This window comes from Polypterus senegalus, chromosome 1 (assembly GCF_016835505.1).
Source record: "Polypterus senegalus isolate Bchr_013 chromosome 1, ASM1683550v1, whole genome shotgun sequence".
In the NCBI taxonomy this organism is placed as follows: Eukaryota; Metazoa; Chordata; class Cladistia; order Polypteriformes; family Polypteridae; genus Polypterus; species Polypterus senegalus.
Genome location: NC_053154.1, coordinates 318,716,573 through 318,742,166, shown reverse-complemented (window position 1 = coordinate 318,742,166; position 25,594 = coordinate 318,716,573). Strand labels below are relative to the sequence as shown.

The following is a 25,594-nucleotide window of genomic DNA, read 5'->3' as shown; positions in this document are numbered from 1 at the left end:
ATCACTGTATGGAGCTGAGGCATGGGGAGTAAAGGGGACAGTGGCAGATGGATCAGAATTGAAAATGTTGATGGATGTCTAGAGGGCAGCAAAAGAAATGAGGTACAAGAAAAGTAGGAGAGATATTTAAGAAAGTACAGGAAAGTATGTTGAAGTGGTTAGGGACATGTGATAAGGAGAGACGATGAATAATACAGGGGAGCACTCTTGACCTCAGACTGGGGCGATGGTTCATCTTTCAGCAGGACAACGACCCTAAGCACACAGCCAAGATATCAAAGGAGTGGCTTCAAGAGAACTCTGTGAATGTCCTTGAGTGGCCCAGCCAGAGCCCAGACTTGAATCCGATTGAACATCTCTGGAGAGATCTTAAAATGGCTGTGCGCCGACGCTTCCCATCCAACCTGATGGAGCTTGAGAGGTGCTGCAAAGAGGAATGGGCGAAACTGGCCAAGGATAGGTGTGCCAAGCTTGTGGCATCATATTCAAAAAGACTTGAGGTTGTAATTGCTGCCAAAGGTGCATCGACAAAGTATTGAGCAAAGGCTGTGAATACTTATGTACATATGATTTCTCAGTTTTTTTATTTTTAATAAATTTGCAAAACACTAAAGTAAACCTTTTTTTCACGTTGTCATTATGGGGTGTTGTGTGTAGAATTCTGAGGAAAAAAATGAATTTAGTCCATTTTGGAATAAGGCTGTAACATAACAAAATGTAGAAAAAGTGATGCGCTGTGAATACTTTCCGGATGCGCACTGTAGGTTTGTCCATTAGTGTCTGTTGAGGTGACTTTTTGGTCAGTGTTATTGCTTACCAGGCACTTGAGAGTCTGAAGGATACTAGCAATCGTAACAGCAGTTTTCATTCTTTGTTTGAGTTTTTATTTAAATGTGGCAGTGCAAAATCAGCACCTTCAATAATTTCAAAAACATATAAAGGTTTAACTGTGGAAGGAAAATGAAACCCTTACAAATGCAGTAGGCTCACTAATAAAATGTTTTAAATGGAGCTGCTCACGTCAAAAAAGAGTCAATAATCACATTTTTGTTTATTAGATACTTTTGTAAGAATGAGGTATATTCAAAAACAACAATTATAACATAATATAATGTATTAATTGAGTGCATAAATATGTTTGCTAATATCATTTTACAGTATCATTTAGTTAAAGATCAATACCATATATGCATGTTCAGGCTAAAACTGCACATAAAAATTACATTTATTGATGTCCTATTTTTAACTTGGTGATTGTGGAGGGGGATAAAACTAATTGTAGTTGTATTTCTTAAACAAAACTTTTTTAAATATGTACTCAGGTGGAGGGTTAAAATCTGTTTTGAAGTCTCAAGTTAAAACTGGTGCCTGCAATAAACCATAATGATGGCAAGTCATTTTAATGGTTGACTGATACGTTATGGTTGTTCTGACTGACAGAACAGCAGTTGTTTTTGATTAGAGGTTTAATCAAAAGATGGATTGTAAATAATAACTAAAAAAAGTAAAAACTGGCAAGATAAAATTTAGTAAACACAGCCCCAGACATGAAAAAAATAAATAGTAATAGTTTCAGAAAACTAAACAGTGAATAAAGCCTTAGTTAAAATGTTAGACGTAAAACTCGGTTGAGGGACAGATGAGAGTTCAAAACCAGAGCTCCTCATTTTAAATACTTAAAGAATAACGCTTGGTAATTAGTTAGTATCCACAAATCAGGTTCTGATCTTTTTACCGTTGCAGTAATGACATCACGCATTACACACTCCTGGTCGTCCTCCAAAATGATGGTGCCTTGAGAGAATGTGATCAGTTTTTATTTTCATTAAAAAAATGCATTGAATTTAAAATCTAATGTGATGACCAGATTCCTTGATAAAATTCCCAAAACAAACATTCAATAATATTTAGAGTCCAAAAAGAAACTGAAAAAATCTAAAATAAATGCCAGATCATGTCAATAGTGCCTGTGAAATATTGAATTATTATAGTCTGCAGATAATATGGCCATGAGGTTGTTTTAGTGTAATGTCCAGTAAATAATGAACATGTGTGTATGTGCAGAGCCACACTTAGTGAGCCCCATTTCTCTGACTCTCATTTCTAGACAAGCTAAGTAACTTTCTGTTTTTCTTGCCTAAAATTTTGACATTTTATGCCACAAAGATCAATTCTTGTACCTGGAGCAGTTGGGCAGCTGAGTATGTGTGACAGAGGTCTGCATATGCCTCTAATGTGACTGTTGTTGGCATTTTGATCATTTCTATTGTAGATCTGTTTTGCTGTCAGAAGTGGCAGTCAGACAAGTGAAAGAGGAAAATATACAACATTATACACACCGAAGTAATCAGCCTCTCTCAAGGGTAGATTTGACATAATTAATTTATGAGTAATCAAGGCTGTGCAGAATCTCTCTCATTTACAGTAAGATAGTTGATTTTGATATCTCACCAATGTGTACAGAACACTGTATTGGACACGCAGTATCCCAACAAAAATGGACCTTTGTTGATAAATTTCCTTCAAGAATAACTGCACTAAATTTCAACAATTAGTCCACTGGGAGCCAAGTTGTGTCAAGTGGACAGACAGATATGACAATAACAGTAGGAGATTTTTGCACTTTATGTACAAGCACCTCAAAATAGTCTGTTATTTGTAAAACATTATAACAAAATAGCATTAAACAGCTGCTACATCTTTTCAAAAATAATGTATTTTTCCCTTTTAGAATAAGCTCAATAAGCAATGTACTGGAAAGTTGTGTAAAATGTATAATTTTGAAGTATCTGCAACAAATAAATAAAAATAAAGAAAAAACAAACACTTAATAATGCAATCCAAACAATCTAACTCTGAAAAGCAAAGTTTTATAAACTTCCACTTAGCCCTGATTTAGTCATAATTACTGGCTTTTATACAAAAATCTGCAAGATCACATTATTATAACCAACAAAAAAATAATTTAAGGAACACTACATAAAATACATCATAGGGTGCACATATCATATTTTGTGAAGCAGTAAATGCATTTATCACTAGTAACAGTACACCCTGCCTACATAAAGTACAGTTTATGTTGTGTCATGTATGTTTACTGTACAGTAATGTCTTGACCTCTGAGAACTTGAGACAGCTGGGATTATGAGGTCTTAGCTGGACAAGAGCTGGCCGTGTGCTCCAAGACACCATGCAAATTTCAGGAGCTGAAAGGTTTAGGGGTTGTAATCCATGGAGGTAATTGTTTTAAATTGGGGCAGGAATGAAAAGACTCGTCTCTTTTAATTAAAGGAAAACACTGTAGAAAGGAAAAAAGAAGTCAAAAAGACGGATATATGTGCTGATACTGTAACTGCAACAATAGGTGCAGCTGTACGAGTGAATTGGTAGAAATCAGCAGCTTGTTTGTTTTGGTCTTCTTTCTGTCTTAAATAAATAGGCAACTGGCTGAACTGCACTGCCCTTTGATTACAGTGTCCTACTTCTGTTACCCTAATTTGGCAGCTTATTAAAATAATAATTCATTATTTGATAAACATATATTGGGAAAAGGATGTTAAAGATAGAGCTGCCAGGTAAGAGGAGAAGAGGAAGGCCTAAGAGAAGGTTTATGGATGTGGTGAGAGAAGACATGCAGGTGATGGGTGTGACAGAACAAGATGACGAGGACAGAAAGATACGGAAGAAGATGATCTGCTGTGGCAACACCTAACGGGAGCAGCCAAAAGAAGAAGAAGAAGAAGTGTATAAGATTAGTAAATATATTTTCTTTTATAACACATTTTTGGTGTTTTGGATTTTACTTTCAGTTGATGAGTCTCGTGTCAAGCTATCAGTTGGCCATGAAGGTGACCCGAATGACGACTACATCAATGCCACCTACCTACCAGTAAGTAATAGTGAAATAGTAAAGTGTGGAGACTTTAATAGACTGCTTGACTGTATTTGCTTATGCCAGTTAATAAAAAAAATAATTTAGTGTTTTTAAATATGATACTAAAAACAAAGTAACAAGAGTAAAAATGTAAACTAACACAAAGAATACAATATCTTATTCATGTTTGATCATAATAACACATGTACGACACTTTTGTACCTCATGTTGTTTTATTACTTTGTAATTTTTTTAGTCATTTTGGGATGCACACTTCCCATATTCTAACTGCATTTGTTAAAATTAATTAATTCATTTTTTAGCGCTTGTTTTATTTTTATTTTCCAGGGCTGTAACTCAAAGAAAGAGTTCATTGGCACTCAGGGCCCCCTGCCAAACACCGTGAAGGACTTCTGGAGGATAGTCTGGGAGCAGAATGTGCACACATTGGTCATGCTGACACAGTGCAATGAAAAAGGAAGAGTAAGCGTACATTATTTTTGAATGATTTGCAGATGGGATGTTTGTATGAAATTGAACTCGTTACTCTATGCAGATTAATACTGTATGTGACTTTTGATGTTCTTATTTCATAGATTAGTCAATTCAATCTTAAACTTAAAAGTAATGTGTGTTTATGTACTGTGCATTTAAAAAAGTCAAATATCTGGCCAATTACATTTTAATTACATATTTACCAGTTTAGCCGAGTAACAGAAATTAATTAAATGACAAAGAAGAAATGTTTCGTACATTATTTCAAGAAACAAGAACAAGAGCTGCATTCATTGGTCTAATTTCTGGACCTACTAAGTCAGTTTCCAAAATACATTCAGTGTGGACCAGAAACCCTTCTGGCAAAACAAGGTTCAAGCCAGTAAAAAAAAACGTGGACAGAACGCTTGTCTGTTGTAGGGCATGCATGACCATAAAGAATTTTTAGTCACAGAAAACCAGTCCTGCATATCAGTGTGCAAAGAATGAAAACAAATTACAGATACAAGTAGGACATCATGGAGATTAAGATTAGTCTCTGTTGAAACACAGGGTTCTGGAGTCGGCACAATGCTGTCCCAAAACATTTACAAACAGAAAATATTTAAAGCATTCTGATTAACAGAAATAAGTCCTAATTTGATGACTGCTGGCCGGCATGGTGGCTGCTGCCTAACAATAAGGAGACCTGGGCTCATGTCATGGGTGCTCCCTGTGTGGAGACTGCGTGTACTCCCCTTTCCCACATGGGGTTCCTGCAGGTACTTCGGTTTCCTCTCACAGGCCAAAGACTTTCCTGTTAGGTTAACTGTCATTGGTGATGGACGGCTGGTAGCTCATCCCGGTTGACACATCCAGGCCGCTAGATGGTGTCTCCCCTGCAGCACAGAAGTGCCCAGGATTCCCACAGGGCACCATGGGAGATAGAGTGTGGTTTCAAAGCCCTGTTGGGGACCCTAGAGGCCACCGTACAACAATGCAGGAAGACAAGGGGGTTTTTATTTCCCGTATAGCCCAAAAACTCCGAAGTCACGGGGATGGAAGAACAGAAGTACTTCCGGGCTGAAGAAAAATATAAATCTTTATCTGACCCGGAAGTGATGTGGAATCACGTGGACTGAAGGACAAGAACTATTTAAAGGACTCTGGGAAACCCAGTGAGCTGAGTCGGAGTTGGGAGGGAGTGTGACAGAGCTGCTGGGAGGAGAGGAGGATTTATATCAGTATACCTTCCCCTTGGGATTAATAAAGTATCTATCTATCTATCTATCTATCTATCTATCTATCTATCTATCTATCTATCTATCTATCTATCTATCTATTATTGATTATTGTGATTTATTCTGTATCGGGGAGGTGGAGGTGCTTTGTGCACATTATTGAAGAAATTAAAAGTTACTTCTGGTACTTTTACCAGATTTCTGGACATGTTGTCTGTGGGTTTGGAGGAACGACACTTAGTGTAAATGTGTGCGTGTGTTTGTGTTCGCCCTAAGATGGACTGGTGCCCTGTCCAGGGATTATTCCTGCCTTGCACCCAATGCTTTCTGGGATAGTCTCTGGCCTCCTCGCCACCCTGCTTAGAATAGGCAGGTTTGAAAATGGATGGATAGATGGATGGTTTGACGTCTGTGGTTAAAAGTCGTCAAACTATTTTTTTTTAATTAGGTTCTGTAGTTCCAAACAAATGGATTTTAAAGTAGGACATAAAGAAAAAAGGTTCATCGTAGTCTGCTTCTCACACTATTTTACTATTGTGTTATAAGTAAAGTGTGAAAAATCCTGGCCTTCGTCCAACTCCCAGACCCATGGAAATATGCAAGTAGCTCTGATTTCGGAGACTCCTACTAAAGAGTGGACGATTAGAGAATTAAGTTTGGAAAATGTGAGTACTTGATTCAGTTTTTATTGTTAAAAATTCTTTATTAAATTAAAGTTATAAATTAAGTAATGACATGTATTTGACCTCTTTTTTACACAAATTGTGGGTGTTATTTGTTGATCTCTACCATTTTTTTACAGTTGGCAAATGGTAACAAGGGCAGAATAAAACATTTTCATTTTACTGCCTGGCCAGATCATGTAAATTCGTGTAAATTCTCTATTGATTAATTTAATAACAGTTAAATAAAACATTTTCCTTCACATTACAAAATGTCTTTTCATTTAATGTACGTAGCTTGTATTCAAAACTTTCCTATTTTGTGATTTTTGCACACATTTACATTTTTTACAGAGGGGACTGGGCGGTCTCTTGGTCTGGAACCCCTACAGATTTTATTTTTTTCTCCAGCTTTTGGAGTTTTTTTTGTTTTTTCTGTCCACCCTGGCCATCGGACCTTACTCTTATTCTATGTTAATTAATGTTGACTTATGTTTATCTTTTATTGTGTCTTCTATTACTCTATTCATTTTGTAAAGCACTTTGAGCTACATTTTTTTGTATGAATATGTGCTATATAAATAAATGTTGATTGATTGATTGATTGATTTTTTAAAATGGATATTCTAAAGAGCGAGAAGTCACCTGGCCATGGAATTAAACGTGAATCACTACAGATCTGCATTTTTAATATGTTTCTGTGGTTATGAGTAAGTGAACTGTAATAATAGCTATCAGCATACAGAGATTCAATGTTTATATTCTTTTAATTGTTGAAAAGTCTTAAATAAACATCTGAAAAACCTAAAAGTGTTCAATATTCACAAATAAGGGCGTCTTTCCTTTTCCTTCTTTTGGCATCTTTAATCTTGTAGTAACACCCGATGCTGCTCTTACTTAAATTCCTCGTGTCATGCAGTTTGCAAGCAATAATTTGCACCTCACAGGAGTATTGTGTTGTTTGTTATTTCATTTAATTGAGTATAATATTCACATAATACTTGAAAGCTCTTGTAATTAACCTCAGAACCTTTTTTGTGTGCATTTTACACATTGTCTACATGTTTATGTACTGCGTGTTACTGTTTCATTCCACGTTTAAAAGATATGCATTGCACAATAGGTTGGCGGCTCTAAATATGGATATATGTGAAAAGGCCAATTTTGTTTCATAGCTATCTGTCCTCATTAATATTTTCGGAGCATTTTATATCATTTTGCTATTCACATTGACAGGCTGAGTCTTTCACATTGGGCATGCATGGTTTGCCAGCCAAGAGTGATTTTTGTTCATAGAGCAAACGTAAAATAATTCAAAGTGCACAAAGCACAAGGAGAACAAATATCACCTGCAGAAAACACTAAACCAGAACTTCTTTGATTGGACAGATGATTAACAACTGCTTTAAAAGGTTTCAAATGAGTATAAATTACCTGAAGCCGTGGAAAATATTGAGTATGCATCCTGATGAAATATTCAAGTGTTTCAAGGTACAGTACAGGTTAGCTGATGCAAATAAGTAGCCTGTAAAGACAAGATCACACAGTGTGGTTTCAAAAGTAAAGCTTGTGTCTTAGCACTTGACAGTCATATTTCAGTGTTTTTAAAAAGCCCCACATCCCCTGTTCACCGCCACGTGAGACCTGGTGGTCAAAAACAAACAAACAGAAAAAAAAGAAAAAGGATGGATATGGAGTATGTTATAGGAAACGTAACCTGCATCTCTGGGTTATTTGTGTCACATCATGCTGTATGATGAAGCCTGTGCCTGTAAGTTTACATAAAGATTTGGTAGTCGAGAACACTGTTTCACTTTGATTGAAGGACAAGATGAATAGAAAAGATGCATTTTCAACTTCACCTGTGTTACTGTGGACACACTGTGTTAGTGTGGGCCGGGTAGGTTCCTGTTAGTCATCCTGCCAGTATAGAGTTCACCCCCTGCCAGCCTAAGTTGGAATAATAAGGTTCAAAAACTACTGTATATGACTGACTTTTTGTAATGTTTATAACTGACGTTTTTTTCTCATTTTAGTGCTAGAGTTGGCCGCACAGGAACATTGATAGCTCTGGACCACGTCATCCATCAGATAGACCGGACTAACTCAGTAAATATTTACAAAATAGTCTGTGACCTTCGAATGCACAGACCACTGATGGTGCAGTCTGAGGTACTGGCTTTTCTTTTTACAAATGCATCTGCAAAACAGCATGGAATGAATTTGTTTAGAGTAATATAAATTATGAAATATTTAGAAAATAAATATATTGTTGTAATTTTACTTTTGAACCTTTTTTGCATTGGAGGTTTTTCATGAAATGACATTATTTAATAAGTATCCAGAAAGACAGTTTTGACCATAATTGTTGTTCCTGTCTGTTTTATAAATTAAACATTGTAATAAGTGGAGACCAGAGACGCGGAAAGGTTTGGGGCAGCCACCCGTTTATTACGGTTTCCCGGCTGCAAAAGTCTTTGAGGCATTGTAATAGTTGTTTACACAACAGAGTCCAAAACAGAACTGCCTGCCTAAGCAAAGGCAGTGAGCTTTATAGCACAGAGGGCGGAAATGATGTCGTCCTCTGGGCGGAACTGAAGTGACATCATCCTTGGGGCCGGAACCGAAGTGACCTCATTCTTGGGGCCGGAACCGGAAGTGATGTGTCCTTCCTGGAAATGGCGGCTCCTGGTGGGATTTCCCGGGTAAGACCTGCAGAGAACTCAGAAAGAGCGTCAGTGCACCCCCCCCCCCCTGGGCAGATGTATAAACAGTATTTCCTAAGCCCTTCAGCTGCTTCCCATGCACACGTGTGTGACAAGACTCCCCTCAGCCCAGACCCGTGGGTCGGGCGACCTGCACCGAGAGGTCGTGGGCCCGGGAGAGGGCATCGGCGTTGGCATGAAGAGACCCCTGTCGATGACGAGCGTATACTTGTACTGCTGCAGGTCAAGAAACCACCTCGTGACCCGTGGATTCGACTCCCTGTGAAGGGCCATCCACTTCAGAGGTGCATGATCCGTCACCAGAGTGAACACGCGACCCAAGAGGTAGTACCGCAGCTGAGTTACGCCCATTTGATCGCCAGAGCCTCTTTCTCCACGCCGCGTACCTGGTCTCCCTGTCCAACAGTTTCGGCTCAGGTACATAACGGGTGTTCAACACCGTCGACGCTTTGGCTCAACACGGCACCCAAGCCTGTGTCCGAAGCGTCCGTCTGGAGGATAAAAGGGAGAGAGAAGTTAGGGGAGATCAAGATAGGTGCTGAAGTCAGAGCCCTTTTAAGTCACTGAATGCAGCCCCGCTTTATCAGACCATCCCGCCGTATTAGGAGCTCTTTTCTTTGTCAAGTCGGTCAAGGCCCGCTCTCTCGGAGAAGCGAGGCACAAACCGGCGGTAGTACCCGGCCAAACCGAGAAAGGATTGGACTTGCCGCTTGGTTTCTGGGGCGGGCCAGGCCATTATGGCTTGCAACTTGGAACACTGTGGCCTCACAGTACCCCGCCCACTAGGTAGCCCAAATATTTGGCTTCCTCAATCCAAAGAAACATTTCTTGGGGTTGATTCGGAGCCCGGCCTCTCCCAGTGTCCGTAATACTGCTGTGACCTGCTGTATGTGTTCCTTCCAGGTGCTGGAATAGATGACGCGTCATCCAGATAGGCAGCACAGAACGAGTTATGGGGCGGAGCACTTTGTCCACCAGGCGCTGAAAAGTCGCAGGCCCGTGTAACCCGAATGGAAGGACACGATACTGCCAGTGTCCGCTAGGAGTGCTAAGCGCGGTTTTCCTTCGCGGACTCCGTTAAAGGAACCTGCCAGTACCCCTTTGTCATGTCAAGTGTAGTCAAGAATTTGGCTGGTCCCAGTCTCGAGGAGGTCATCCACGCGAGGCATGGGATAAGCATCAATCTGGAAACTTGGTTAGCCGACGGAAGTCATTGCAAAACCTCCAACTGCCGTCAGGCTTAGCAATCAAGGCGATGGGACTGGACCAGGGACTACTACTTTCCTCGATTACTCCTAGTGCCAGCATTCGCTTGATTTCCAGTTCCACTTCTACTTTCTTTGCCTCCGGGAGTCTGTAGGGTCGCTCACGGACGATCACCCCCGGGTCAGTCAATATGTCATGCGCAATCAGAGAGGTCCGACCGGGTTTTTCACTTACCACCTCTGGGACAGAGCGGATAGCTGCTTCGAGCTCTTGTTTCTGCCTGGGGATAGCTGCTCGCGAAATTAAGGGAACTTACTTCAGCGAAGAGAGAGCAGGGCTGTCCGGAGGAGGGATCGGGACCCCTCTCCTTCCACGGTTTCAGCAGGTTTACATGATATATTCGCTCAGCTGGTCGGCGATTGGGCTGTTTCACCAAATAGTCAACCAATCCCTTCCTTTCCTTAATTTCGTAGGGGCCTAGCCAATGGGCGAGCAGTTTAGAGTGAGAAGTTGGTACCAATACCATGACGCGATCCCCCGTTGGAACTCCCGGAGAGTCGTGCCACGGTCATAAAGGCGGGCCTGTGCTGATTGCGCCTCTTCTATATGACTTTTTAGAATCGGTCTTATTGCATCAAATCTACGCGCAATTGGGCGATATATTCCAAAATATTAGTGGAGGGCTGTGCCTCCCCTTCCCAGCCCTCTTTTAAAATATCCAATAAACCCGGGTTGTCTTCCGTACAGTAATTCAAATGGAGAGAACCCGTAGAGGCTTGAGGAACTTCCGATATGCAAGAGGACAAGGGGAGGAGTTGGTCCCAATCCTCCCATCCTTGCTGACTACCTTACGTAGCATTTGCTTGAGAGTTTGATTAAATCTCTCCACTAGGCCATCGGTTTGAGGATGATACACGAGGTTTTAAATGCTTTATTTTCAGTAACTTGGCAGTCTCCTTGAGCGTTTCCGAGGTAAAAGGCGTTCCTTGGTCCGTCAGGACTTCTCTAGGAATGCCTACTGAAAAGACTCCTACTAGTTCCGTGCAATATTTTTGTGGTAGCCGCAGCAACGGAACGGCTTCAGGGAATCGGGTAGCATAATCCACGAGGGCGAGTATATATTTATATCCTCGGGCTGAGGGTTCTAGGGGTCCTACTATGTCAACCCCAATCCTATCAAAGGGAACGTCAATAAGGGGAAGGGGAACCAGAGGAGCACGGTCCTCCTAGGAATTTGCCGCAGTTGACATTCCGGACAGGAAATGCAAAGCGGCGAACCTCCTCATTAATCCCGGCCAGAAAAACGGAGCTTAATTCGCTCTAATGTTTTATCGGAGCCGAGATGGCCTCCAAGAAGGTGGGAGTGTGCTAACTTCGCAAACCTGCCGCCGGTAGGTCCGCGGGATTAGCAACAACTTCGGACCTTCCCCTCATGTTCAGCGACCCGATACAACAAATCATTATCAACGACAAAGTGAGGTCCCTGTGGCATGGGCAAATCGTCGTTGGCGTTAACGAGAACCACTGCATTCTTTATGTGTTTCAGAGAGTCGTCATTCCACTGTTCTCTCTTGAAAGAAGCCGGCGTCGCTCTAAACTGAAAGTGCAACTCAGAGAGCGGGTCGGTCTGACCTCAAGGGGCGGAGATTCCTCCCTCGCTGCGGGCGCTAGTGGATGACGTAGTAGCCCGCGACGGTCCGGGAGTGTCTTCGTCACTCTCTTGGCCTACCGCCCCACTCCCTGTCGGCTGATTACGGCGTGGGAAGCAACTTGAGATGAATCGTTGTCATCTATAACGAGGCCATAAGTTTTTCGGGGAATGCTTACTAAACTACCGCCGTTACTATCAGACCAGTCTCGCCCGAGGATTACGGGAAACGGAGGATCCGGATGCACCGCCACGGTAAGCTGTCGAAGGGTTCCTCCGAGACATACGTAACACCGGCGGTATTGTATGTGCAGATATCTCCGTGTATACATTTTAGACTGGTCTTCTTTTAACACTAGAATTACCAGAGCCTACGAAAAACTCGTAATTCCGTCCCACCTTAAACTGCTTCTTAAATCCCTTCACACCTCTCCTCCAGCCCCTTTGTCTTCTAAATGTGCTGATAAAGAGAAGCCGGCTATTCCATCCCCCCACCAATTTAGAACGTGCACGAACTTCTCTCAACTCATGCCTTGATTGAGTATCTGGGAGTGAAGTGGAGTTTTAGAGCGAAATAATAGATCGTTGTTTGGAACACACGCATTTCATGTCTGTTCCGTTTCTACAGTAATCTGTGTCAACACATTGTTAAAACAGAAACTTTTTATATTCTAGTAGTAGATGACAAAATGTAGGCATAAACTATATAATGTATGAAGCCTGAAGTCCAAATAGCAAAGAAACATTTTCACAAGAATAACACAATTGCACTTTTATTCAAACATATAACTGCAGAAACAAAAAGCCGCCTTAACATGAGACATTGACAGCAGTTTACTGTAATTGACTCCGTGGCTCAATAGACTCAGCCCCCGCTTGGGAATCAAGGGGGTCGTGGGTTCGATCCTGCGCCCCTCCGTTTTGAGAAGTAAACTGCTCTTGTCTTACTGTTTTACAATAAAAGCATACATTTGATTTCAGTCTGTAACAGCCAGTGCAGTTTATGATCCTTGTAAAGGTTAGCTTTTTTTTATTCACTTTTCACTCTCTCAGTCGCGTTCAGAATCAATCCATACAACCCCATCTGACACGGCTGTTTTCACTAAACCCCCGGTTCTGACACACAAACGCTGGCGAAGCTGCCTTCTTCGTATCTCACCGTCACTTGCTTTTCGTCTTATTGAGTGTTCCTGCCAGTCCCCACATGTTGCTGTATGCTTTTTCTTTGTACTACAGGACATGCAGAGGAAAGAATGGTAAAGACCAGTACCTTCGGCGCTATATGCAATCATCAGACACTCCCATCTGCCCGTGTCGTTCAAGCACAGGAACATATATTAGTGTAAAAGTATAACAAAAGTGCACTTTTATTCAAGTGCACTTTTTCCATCGCCTTTTCCTGTAAGAAGCAATGTACACACTTCTCTCTATGCTGTGGTTTCTATTACACACCTGAAAGAAAGAGACAATATATGTGAAAATATAATCGCACTAATGCAATATTATTTGAAAACGAACAGCGTCAGATCGGGTGTGAATTTATGCAAGAACTGGAAATTCTCTGATGCGGGACCTTCCCCCAGGGAAGAAAGTACTGTGTCAGGTGCTCATTCAGTGTAATAGAAACCATAAGCACAGAGAGGTGTGTACACGGCAAGTACACGTGTCGTAAATGTAGGAAGGACGGTCCTTGGGTGTGTGGGAACTGTTAATATTTGAATGTGATGATTTCATATAGCACGGAATGAAAATCTGCACTTCTTAGCATTGCACCATGCAAGGTGTCGTATCAATCGCCTACTGTAACTTGCTTTCTTTTTTCTTCGGTTATACAGGTAGTTTTGAATAAAAGTGCACTTGTTTTGTTTGAGAAATGAAGTGTCTGCGTGCACTTTTCGTGGCATTACACGTGTATTTTTGAGCATGCCAGTTTGAGCAGTATAAAAGTATTGAAAAGTATAACAAAACAACGGGCAGATGGGGAGTGTCTGATGATTGCATATAGCGCCGAACTTACTGCTCTTTACTATTCTCTCCTCTGCGTGCCCTCGAGTACAAAAGAAACAGAATACAGACGCGCTATAGCTCTGCGTTGTACCACGATGCATACTAACGCCCCCCCACCCAGTTCTGACACACAGACGCTGGCGAAGCTGCCTTCTTCGTATCTCACCGTCACTTGATTTTCTTTTTATTCAGTTTTATTGAGTGTTCCTGCCAGTCCCGCATGTTGCTGTATGCTGGATAGAGAGAAGTGTGTACACTGCTTCTTACAGGAAAAGGCGATGGAAAAAGTGCACTTGAATAAAAGTGCACTTTTGTTATACTTTTACACTAATATATGTTCCTGTGCTTGAACGACACGGGCAGATGGGGAGTGTCTGATGATTGCATATAGCGCCGAAGTTACTGGTCTTTACCATTCTTTCTTCTGCATGTCCTGGGGTGCAAAAGAAAAAGCATACAGCAACATTTGGGGACTGGCAGGAACACTCAATAAGACGAAAAGCAAGTGACGGTGAGATACGAAGAAGGCAGCTTCGCCAGCGTTTGTGTCAGAACCGGTTTAGTGAAAACAGCCGTGTCAGATGGGGTTGTATGGATTGATTCTGAACGCGACTGAGAGAGTGAAAAGTGAATAAAAAAAAAAAAAAGCTAACCTTTACAAGGATCATAAACTGCACCGGCTGTTACAGACTGAAATCAAATGTATGCTTTTATTGTAAAACAGTAAGACAAGAGCAGTTTACTTCTCAAAACGAGGGGCAGAATCGAACCCACGACCTTGATTCCCAAGCGGGGCTGAGTCTATTGAGCCACGGAGTCAGTTACAGTAAACTGGTGTTAATGTCGCATGTTAAAGGCGGCTTTTTGTTTCTGCAGTTATATGTTTGAATAAAAGTGCAATTGTGTTATTCTTGTGAAAATGTTTCTTTGCTATTTGGACTTCAGGCTTCATACATTATATAGTTTATGCCTACATTTTGTCATCTACTACTAGAATATAAAAGGTTTCTGTTTTAACAATGTGTTGACACAGATTACTGTAGAAACGGAACAGACATGAAATGCGTGTGTTCCAAACAACGATCTATTATTTTACTCTAAAACTCCACTTCACTCCCAGATACTCAATCAAGGCATGAGCTGAGAGAAGTTAGTGCACGTTCTAAATTGGTGGGGGGATGGAATAGCCGGCTTCTCTTTATCAGCACATTTAGAAGACAAAGGGCGCTGGCGGAGAGGTGTGAAGGGATTTAAGAAGCAGTTTAAGGTGGGACGGAATTACGAGTTTTTCGTAGGCTCTGGTAATTCTAGTGTTAATCCACTGTTGCGGCAGAATAAAGCGGCGAGCAACGACAGACACGTTACTGCCGGAATCGAACAGCGCTGTGATCTTATGTCCATTAATAAGAAGCTCCCCCGTATGTTTATCCGCCAGGGGATTGCTAAGGGCACACAAACAACCCCGCCATTGTCCCCTACGGTCCGCCTTGTTCCCGACAGGTCGCAAGCCAGACGGCCCGGCGACTTCGGAACAAGCTCTGGAATGCGTGGAAGGGACTGCTTTAGTGGGTCGTAGCTCCCGGGTAGTCCACAGAGCGGCTGTTCTGCCCTCCCAGGTTTCACAGCCGGCCTCTGGGTTTGCAAGAGCTGCAGCAGCTCGTCCATAGAATGGAATTCGCCCCAGGCCGGCTGGGCAAATTCCTGGGGTAGTCTTTTCAGCAGCAGAAAACAGGCCACTTGCTGCACTATTTGTAAGGGGGTTAACTCGAATGGCGTAGCCACTCACCCACCTGTTGCCAGAGAGCCATAGCCTGCTCTGACAGCCCTTTGCTTGGTTAAACTCCCAGTTTATGATTTCCTTCACCTGCCGGCCTGGGGACAACCCATCGTTAACTGGGACCTTGGTCCCGATGGGCAGCTCGGCTTTCCTGCCAAGGAGAGCATACTGAGCCACTCGTGTGTGTTCCCCAGAAGCCAGCCCACGCCTGTGGGTCCCCTCTACGTTCTCCACGAGATGGGTGGTCCCCACCGAGTTATGCTCATGGAGCAGAGCCTGCACCGCGTCCTTCCTGACCCTCTGGCGCACTCCCCGCCCTGAAACTCGGCCCCGGTACTCACCCACCTGGTTCCGTGATAGTTCGTGTCCCGGGTTCATCGGGGACACCATCCTGCCGGCTACGCCACTGTAATAAGTGGAGACCAGAGACGCGGAAAGGTTTGGGGCAGCCACCCGTTTATTACGGTTTCCCGGCTGCAAAAGTCTTTGAGGCATTGTAATAGTTGTTTACACAACAGAGTCCAAAACAGAACTGCCTGCCTAAGCCAAGGCAGTGAGCTTTATAGCACAGAGGGCGGAAATGATGTCGTCCTCTGGGCCGGAACTGGAAGTGACATCATCCTTGGGGCCGGAACCGGAAGTGACCTCATTCTTGGGGCCGGAACCGGAAGTGATGTGTCCTTCCTGGAAATGGCTGCTCCTGGTGGGATTTCCCGGGTAAGACCTGCAGAGAACTCAGAAAGAGCGTCAGTGCACCCCGCCCCCCCCTGGGCAGATGTATAAACAGTATTTCCTAAGCCCTTCAGCTGCTTCCCATGCACACGTGTGTGACAACATTTAGAAAAATAAACATTCTAAAAATTCATTCAGTGAATCTTCGATGCTTCCAACCAACTTGTGTCGAATTTTATATGTAAAAAAAGTTTAATTGTCTGTGGTTTTGAGCTAGGAGGATGAATAAGTATATAATTTGTTTGAAATGTTTTGTAAAAATTTCTTCTGCTTTTAAGTAGTAGCTTTTTAAGTAATAGAAGAAATTTTCTAATTTCTGTCCTGAAGACCTGACATATCCACTCAGCCATAGCCCATCCATCTTCAGTCTCTTGCATTTAACAAACGTTTATATTGTTTTTGCTATTTGTAATATTCAAACAATGAGCATAGACATGCTGTCAGTTGCGTGACTCCCTAAGAGAATATTTTTAATTATGGCACTTAATTTGCATAGATGAATCTATACACGAAAAGCAGACCGCAATGAACCTAACATAAGGCTGTAGGACAGTACATATTTGCATGAGCATCAGCATATGCACATTCTTCAGTAGTAAAAAATGAATACATTATAATAACTAGGGACAGCTCTGGCACTATTCCTGTTCGTAGAATAATGGGAAGATACTTAGATGTAAAGTAAGCACAACAATGATATTTATAAGAATCCAAAGTGCAAAAGCTCCCTTGGCCACCTTATTAGAACATTAGAACAATCTCGGCGAGAACAGGCCATTCCGCCCAACAAAGCTTGGCAGTCCTTTCCCCTTAATTCTTCTAAAAAAACATCAAGTTGAGTTCTGAATGTCCGAAAAGTCTTACTGTCTACTATGCTTCTTGGTAGCTTATTCCAAGCGTCTGTCGTTCTCTGTTTAGAGAAAAACTTCCTAATGTTTGTGTAAAATTTACCCTTAATAAGTTTCCAACTGTGTTCCCTTGTTCTTCATGAACTCATTTTAAAATAAGTCTCAATCCACTGTAATAATTCCCTTCATCACTTTAAACACTTCAATCATGTCACTTCTTAATCTTTTTTAATGAATTGAAAAGGCTCAGGTCTTTTAATCTTCCTTCATAACTCATCCCCTGTAGCTTTGGACTTGGCCTAGTCACTTTTCTGTGGATATTTTCTTGCGCTGCTATGTCGTTTTTGTAGCCTGGAGATCGAAACTGCACCCAGTACTCCAGGTGAGGTCTCACCAGTGTGTTATAAAGCTTGAGCAGAACCTCTTGCAATTTTTTACATTTACTGACACTGAACCTGATTTGCCACAAATCTGCCCAAGCCTGTGTGCTCTCCAAGCCCCATTGTAATGATTTAACGGATTCCAAATAATCCACCTATCTTGGTATCATCTGCAGACATAACCAGCTTGTTACTTATATTCTTATCCAATTCATTTACATACAGTATATTACAAATACCAGCGGCCCTAGCACTGCCCCCTGCTGGTCACCACTCTTAACATCGGCCAGTTGTGATGAGGTTCCTCACACCATCACCCTCTGCTTCCTGTGTCTGAACCAATTCTGCACCCATCTAAAAACATCACCATGAACTCCCACTTCTATTAGTTTGATGTCCCACCTCCAACCTCGTGTGGCACTTCATCAAATGCTCTCTGAAAGTCCAATAAATGATATCATCTACTCCACATTGATTGTATCTTTTTGTTGCTTCCTCATAGAATTCCAGTATGTTAGTAAAACATCACATCCCTCTTCTGAACCCAAACTGACTGTTCAGTAAACTGCTGTCCTTGCCATGTGTTGATCAATCTTATCCTTAATAATTCCTTCCATTAATTTTCCTGTGATGCACGTTAAGCTTATTGGTTTATAGTTACTTGGATCTGCCTGGTCACCCTTTTTATACAATGGGATAAGATTTGCCATTTCCCAGTCCTTCACCATTTCCTCAGTGCACAGTGGCTATGTAAATATGTTTCAAGGGTTTATATACAGTATGTACTCCCTAACTTTCATAAGAGCTTGAGCTTAAATAATATCTGGTCCTGGCGACTAACTTGATCTCAGCCTATTTAATCTGAGCAGTACTTCGCCTTCTACGATTTCCAAATCAATCTGTACCTCTTTAGTAGTCCCATTTACTTCTTCTTCTTCTTCTTTTGGCTGCTCCCATTAGGGGTTGCCACAGCAGATAATCTTTTTTCTTATCTTCCTGTCCTCTACATCTTCCTCCCTTACACCCACCACCTTTATGTCCCCTCTCACCACATCCGTAAAGCTTCTCTTAGGCCTTCCTCTTCTCCTCTTGCCTGGCAGCTCTATCCTTAGCATCCTTCTCCCAATATATCCAGCATCTCTCCTTTGCACATGTCCAAACCAATGCAATCTCACCTTTCTGACTTTGTCTCCCAACCGTCCCCCCTAAGCTAACCCTCTAACGCCCTAATTTGTAATCCTATCCATCCTCATCACACCCAATGCAAATCTTAGCATCTTTAACTCTGCCACCTCCAGCTCTGTCTCCTGCTTTCTGGTCAGTGCCACCGTCTCCTGCCTATATAAAATAGCTGGTCTCACTACTGTCCTGTAGATCTTCCCTTTCACTCTTGCTGGTACCCGTCTGTCACAAATCACTCCTGACACTCTTCTCCACCCTGCCTGCACTATTTTCTTCACCTCTCTTCCACAATCCCCATTACTCTGTACTGTTGATCCCAAGTATTTAAACTCCTCCGCCTTTGTCAACTCTACTCCCTGCATCCTCACCATTCCTCTGACCTCCCTCCCATTCACACACATGTATTCTGACTTTGTGGTCCTACTGACCTTCATTCCTCTCCTCTCTAGAGCATATCTCGACCTCTCCAGGGTCTCCTCAACCTGCTCCCTACTATCGCTACAGATCACAATATTATTCACAAACATCATAGTGCATGGGGACTACTGTCTAATCTCGTCTGTCAACCTATCCATCACCATTGCAATAGTCTTATTTATTGCTGGGAGCTTATATACTTCTTCACTTGTGAAGACATCAGAAAAATGTTTATTTCGATCATCTGTTATTTCACTGTCAGTATTTTGTAATTCCCCTTTACTATTCCTGATGCACTTTACCTCCTCCTTGGCTGTACTTTTACTACTAAAATACTAATGGAATCTCTTGGGGTCTTCTTTCGCCTTATCTGCTATATTCCTCTCCAACTCTCTTTTAGCCTACCCGATATCCTTCTTAACGGTTGTCCTCATGTTCTCATACCTTCTACAATTCACACTGGAGTCATTACTCTTATATGCCTTATACAGCTGCTTTTTTCCTTTGCAGCTTCCTTTTTAACTCTTTCTCAACCCACTGTGTTTTTTTTTTAATTTCCTATTAATTCCAAATTTACGTTATGTACCTGTCCTGCATTACATGTAAAATATTTTAGGCCTGTTCCACTGCTCCTCGACTGTTTCCACACTTAAAAGCCTATCCCAGTCTATCCTCCTTAAATATTGCCACATTTGCTCAAAATTTGTCCTACCAAAGTTAAACTAAACAGTTTTAGTCTTGTCATGCATTCTCTTACAAAACACAGAGAATTGTATTATGTTATGGTCACTTGACCCTAGTGGTTCAATCACCTCTATATCCTTAATTTTATCCCCCTTAATACTAAATCCAGACAGGCTTCACCCCCCGTGTTGGTGCTTTAACATACAGTTTTAAAAACAGTCACTGATTATTAATAAAAAAACTCTTGTGCTCCGCTATCTGCAAAGTTATCCCAATTAATGTTTGGATAGTTAAAGCCCCCCATGACTATAATATCCCCCTGTAAACTTGCCTTTTTAATATTGCTTAAAGGATGTGTGTTGAAGTTACAGTCTGCAGTGTGCTGTCTATAACACACTCCTCAAATAAGTCCTCTTTCTCTAATGCTTTCCAGGAGGAGCCACATGTCCTCACTAAGATGGGGCTCATCGTCAAACAGAAGAGGACTTAAGTTTAAATTCTGTTTGACATAAACAGCAACCTCAGCTCCTTTTTGGTTCTGTCTATCCTTGTTAAAAACTGTGTATCCCTGTATGTTATACTCATCCCCATCATTTTATTTAGCTAGGTCTCCATTGTTGCGATAACATCATAATTATGGTCCTCTACATACAACTCACTTGTTTTATTTTTGATAGCTTTCCTTAATACTAGAAAGTATTTTACTTTTATTTTTGCATTTAAACTTTGGGTTAGAATTTACATTACTGTGCATTTTTATTTTTACACTACTGTTTGTTCCTCCATGTACAGTGCTAAACCTGGCCTGTCCTAAACTCCCTGACACCCTATTTTTCTAGTTTAAACAATCCTCAGCTAACCTAATCATATGCCTCCCCAATAAATTGGTGCCCCTCTGGTTCAGATGTCCCATCTGTTCCAAAATGAGTCCCAATGCCCCACTAAACTTATACCCTTCTATCTTGCACCAGGATTTGAGCCACGTGTTAAATCTTCTAGTCTCCTCAGTCATACGTGGACTGGTGGGTGGCACAGGCAGAACTCCAGAGAAGACTACCTTGTTAGTTCTGCTCCTCAGCCTGGCACCTAACTCTTTAACTTTAGTCACAGAACTGACAGACTACCCTTATTTTTGTCATTTGTTCCAATATGGAGAATTATACCTGGATTTCCCCCATAGGGCCAAGAGCCTATCCACCATTCCACAGAGGGCTCCCACCTGTGCACCCGGAAGGCAACACACCGTGCGAGACTCTCTGTCTCTGGAGCAAACCTGCACTTCAGTCCCCCTAATGATTGAGTCCCCAACTATCACTACCTGTCTTTTTCTGAATCTTTCAGAATCTTCAGAGACACCGCCCAGCTCCACAAAGACCTGCAAACAGTCTGACATTTTCAATTCTGGGGTTGATGCCCCTGGACAGTGTGCACCCTTTACCTTATGACCGTGACCCACTTATCTCTACCAGTCTGGTTAGATTCTAGATCTCCCTAAAGGACACCTGGGCCAGGTCTGACGATTCTCTGCTAAAACGTAATCCAGCCAACTCCTCCTCCAGTTTAGTGACCCTGAGCTTGAGGTTTTGGGTCAGCTGGCATCTCCTGCAGATGTAGCCCTCATAGAAGACTGGCTTCTCTAAGCCGTCATCTAAAAAGTCCAACATTCAACAGGACGTGCATTGCAATGGCCTCATTGTTAAAATTTGAGTTAGGATTACTAAAACTGCCTTAACTTTTTAAATTAATATTAAATGATGTAACTTAAATGGTAAAACTAAAAAAAATGAAGCCAAAGAAATTAGATTATAGTACTGCTACAGTTATTTTACACCTTCTGGTCCCCTAAGTTCCTGTAACCTTTTTCTTCCCGACTGTCTGCTGTTTGTTCTTCTATGAGGTTACTTTTATCTTTATTTGTTTATACTTTTATTACTCCCAGTTTACCCCTCGTCCCAACTATCCTCCCAAATGTAAGATCACTGGATCACTGCCAATGTCAGACACAGTTTCTGAAAGCCTTGAGTCCATTTTAATGAAAGCCCTATTGCTGGTACACAGCAGTAACTTTAAGTGGCAACCTCCTTAAGTGGTCTTCATACGATATCTGGCCTTTTTTCTCTTCTTGTTGCCATCTAGTAATGACTTCAAAGTCAACTGTTCATTTATATGTTCCCCCGTACTGTGTTCATTTTAGGACATCCTCCTCCCACTGACAATGTGCTACAATAACTTACATTTGTACAAAAGAATTTAAAATAAATAAAAGTTGCTAAATCCGTCCATTTTCTAACCCAGTTATCAAATTCAGGGTAGTGACAAGGAAAGTGACAAGTGCGACATTTTAAATCAGCATTAAACTCACCCAACACAATGTACAAAAAATGTTTATGTTTATACAGCAGAAGCTAAATGAATTAAAGTGAAAACATATTCAAACCTGCTTATCTGATCATAAATTCTACACTGTACGATTGTGGGATTGCGCATGACTGGCTCGGTGATGGATAAGGGCCATAGCTAATACTTGTTGGATTGGATAAAGCGGCCATGAGAACATTGTGCTCTGGTAAAATATTCCACTTGTCACTTTCCTGCTAACCTGAATTTGATAATCAGCTTAGACAATAGATGGATCATTTGACTTTAACTCATTTAACATTGTCTAGTACAAATATTAGTTATTGCTGCACACGGAGAATAGTGCTGTTTATGATGGTGTTTACTGTATAAGATATAACTATAAACACACTCGCTTAGCTTAGCTAGTATATATTTTAAATCTTGTATAGGATGCACTTTCTTTATTGAAATATTTGGAAGAGTTTTCCTAAAGATTAAAACAGTAGAAACAATACATCAGCACCCTAAAATGTGTTTACACTCAATGATCATTAGAACATTTGTGACAAAAACAGACATTTGACTCCAACAAACCTCATCTGTCCTAGTCAGCTGTTTCCTCCAAAATGTCATCTTGTTCACTTTTATAAGACAAATGAAGTCCTACTGTGTGCCATACTGTTTGATAATGTATTCCGTGTTTATTGTTGTACTGTTATAGCGATGATATTTTAGCTGATATCAGAGACTTGGATGTACCACAGTTCTTTGTGAAATCATCACCTACAAAAATATTTTTAACAATAAAGGGTAAACCTCAATGTCTGCTGCTTGAGTGCATTTGGCATCGGCACACCATGTATATTCGACAAATGACAAACCAATGCAAACCGTCATTGTAGTGCACTGAAGCAACAGCCTAGCTAGTGACGGGACAGCAGTTTCGTACTCCGTCTGTGTGCTGCGAATGTACAGCTAGCTGTTGACTTTTACTGATATGTCACTAAAAAGCTCGATGTTAAGAAGAGCTTATCTTGTTTTTTAACACTTTTGTTATTTTGATTTAGTGTCTGTTAAGTCTGCTATTCCGCATTCTCTTATTTTTGTAAATTTTGTCTGTTTTTTAGATATTGTCAAAAATGTACATTTCTGAAAGTACACTTCAAACTTTGTTGTTTCTGTTGATTAGCTTTGGCCGAACTCTAACACAAAGAGATCATGGTCACTCGTTCCTAGTGCTTCTATGTCCCCTACTGCAGTGCTTACCATTCTGGAGGTCATCGTAAGTAATAGCCCTTGTGGTAGCTCTCCACTTCCAGAAAATGACTGTATGGTGCCCTCAACTCATATAGGAAATGTAAACACAGAAGAACACAAAGTAGGAAATCAAGCAGCATAGAAACAAAGCTCCTGTCTCTCAGATCTCCGTCTTCCTGGTGTGATGGATGATCATCTTGTCTGCCTCTTCATTACTGTGAAAACCAAGACACAACGCACTGGAGACACATGTAAGACACTGCAAGATGACAATGTAAGTTTAATTGTATAGTTATTGTTTATTTACAGAACCAGTATATATTCCTGAATGACTGCATCATGAATGTCATCCGATCAAAACAAAATTCAAATCAGTTTTATAAGAACAATGCAGCAGAGGCAATCTATGAGAACATTACACCAGCAAGAGTTTGAGCAACGAGCTACGAATATTTGTGAACAAGAGCCTGCCGTCATTTGATCTAAATAAAAACAAAGTGAAAATGGTATATACAGTTATTGTGTATTTTAGTTCACTGTACAAGTTAAAAAAAAGAAAAAGAATTTAGCTGTGGGCACCGAAGGAACGATAAACAGATTCATAAATTGATAAACCAGTCATTGAGGCAGATTTTATATTTAATCAATAAATGATTAACATATTTTTCTTACAAATAATATTAAATATGTGGGCGATGAATAACTACATGTGATTATCAGGAAAAGTAAGTTCATATTTTATCTCACAGTACAATGAAATCCTTAATTATGTGTCTACTACAGACTTGTGACAGTAGAACAAACAAAAAGACAAAATACAACAAAACTCACAGAATGCCAGCGTTTGTGTAGATATCGTAAATACAAGAGTAAAACATGTCTGTCAGTACAAATAGCTGGTGGGCAACATTATGACCTGCAGATGTCTGGTTCTGGATAGGGGAGGGAGAAAAGTCACAGAACACTTTCTTCACTGACGATGTTCATGTATGTTGATAAAGTAACCTCAAAAGAATTAAGAGACACCAGGACTTGTTAAGGCTGGCAACCATTGGCTTAAAAACATGCTGACAGTGACGTAAACTTCACATTTAGTGTGAGTCACCTGTATAATGAAACTGGGTCTTTACTATTAAAATGGATATCCTTATGTGAACTGTCAGCAAAAATAAAAAATTGCAGTGCACATCAGTGTAAGTGTGCTGCTTAAAATAGCATTAAGTGAGCCACTAATGTGTCTGTTATGAAATGTACATACAGTTACTCTTAGAACTAAATATGAAGGTCTCAGGTCAGCTGTACATGATGTGTCTTGAGATGGCTCATTGAAAGAAAAACAAGCAAGAAATTAGGCCTCGGAACAAAGGCCTGGCCAAATCCAAAGCACTGACCTGACCCTGCTGTAACCTTAAGTAGCTCGCTGTAACTGCCAGGGCACAGCAATGATAGGAAAACATTTAAAATTATACATCACATGGGTTTGAGAAAGTTATGAAAAAAATTAAGATTTATTCATTAGTTTAAAACTACAGCGTACTGTATAGAATAGTGTTTTTATTTATTATATGCTGCTTTCTAATCTGCAGTAACACAGTGTGTTATCCTTTTTAATATAGTTTAGTGCAATGATGAGAAGAAGACCCCACTACTCCAATCTCCCCTCTATCAGCAAACTGTGCCCTAGCAGCGTAAATAGATAGATAAGGAAAGGCGCTATATGATCGATAGATAGATAGATAGATAGATAGATAGATAGATAGATAGATAGATAGATAATGAAAGGCGCTATATGATCGATAGATAGATAGATAGATAGATAATGAAAGGCGCTATATGATAGATAGATAGATAGATAGATAGATAGATAGATAGCGCTTGACTTGACCCCAAGGGGTACAGGCTCTCCCCCCACAGGATGCACGCTGGTAAAGATGGACGTGGAGACGTGGAGGGGATGATCTTGTAGTCCAAACCACACCTGACACTTTTGAGTAAAAACAAAAAGCCCTGCAATAGTATCACGATACTTGTATTAACACAGAACTAAATGACTGATGTGTAACTGTAAGTGAAACAAATAAAATGTACAATTGATTGTTAAGAGGTTAGCTACACAAACGGATCCTGTATTTTATATTG

The 25,594-nt window shown here is 41.0% G+C and overlaps 1 protein-coding gene and 1 long non-coding RNA gene across 2 annotated transcripts in view; both read left to right on the top strand.

The window, feature by feature from the left end:
- The window catches only part of LOC120515652 (receptor-type tyrosine-protein phosphatase eta-like), a 548,094-nt gene that overhangs the window by 472,952 nt on the left and 49,548 nt on the right, over nt 1–25,594 (top strand). The gene's annotated exons all lie outside the window — the stretch shown is intronic.
- Nucleotides 8,360–23,964, top strand: LOC120515664. Its single transcript, XR_005630681.1, has 2 exons — nt 8,360–8,423; nt 23,765–23,964. It is a non-coding gene; the product is annotated as an uncharacterized LOC120515664 (long non-coding RNA).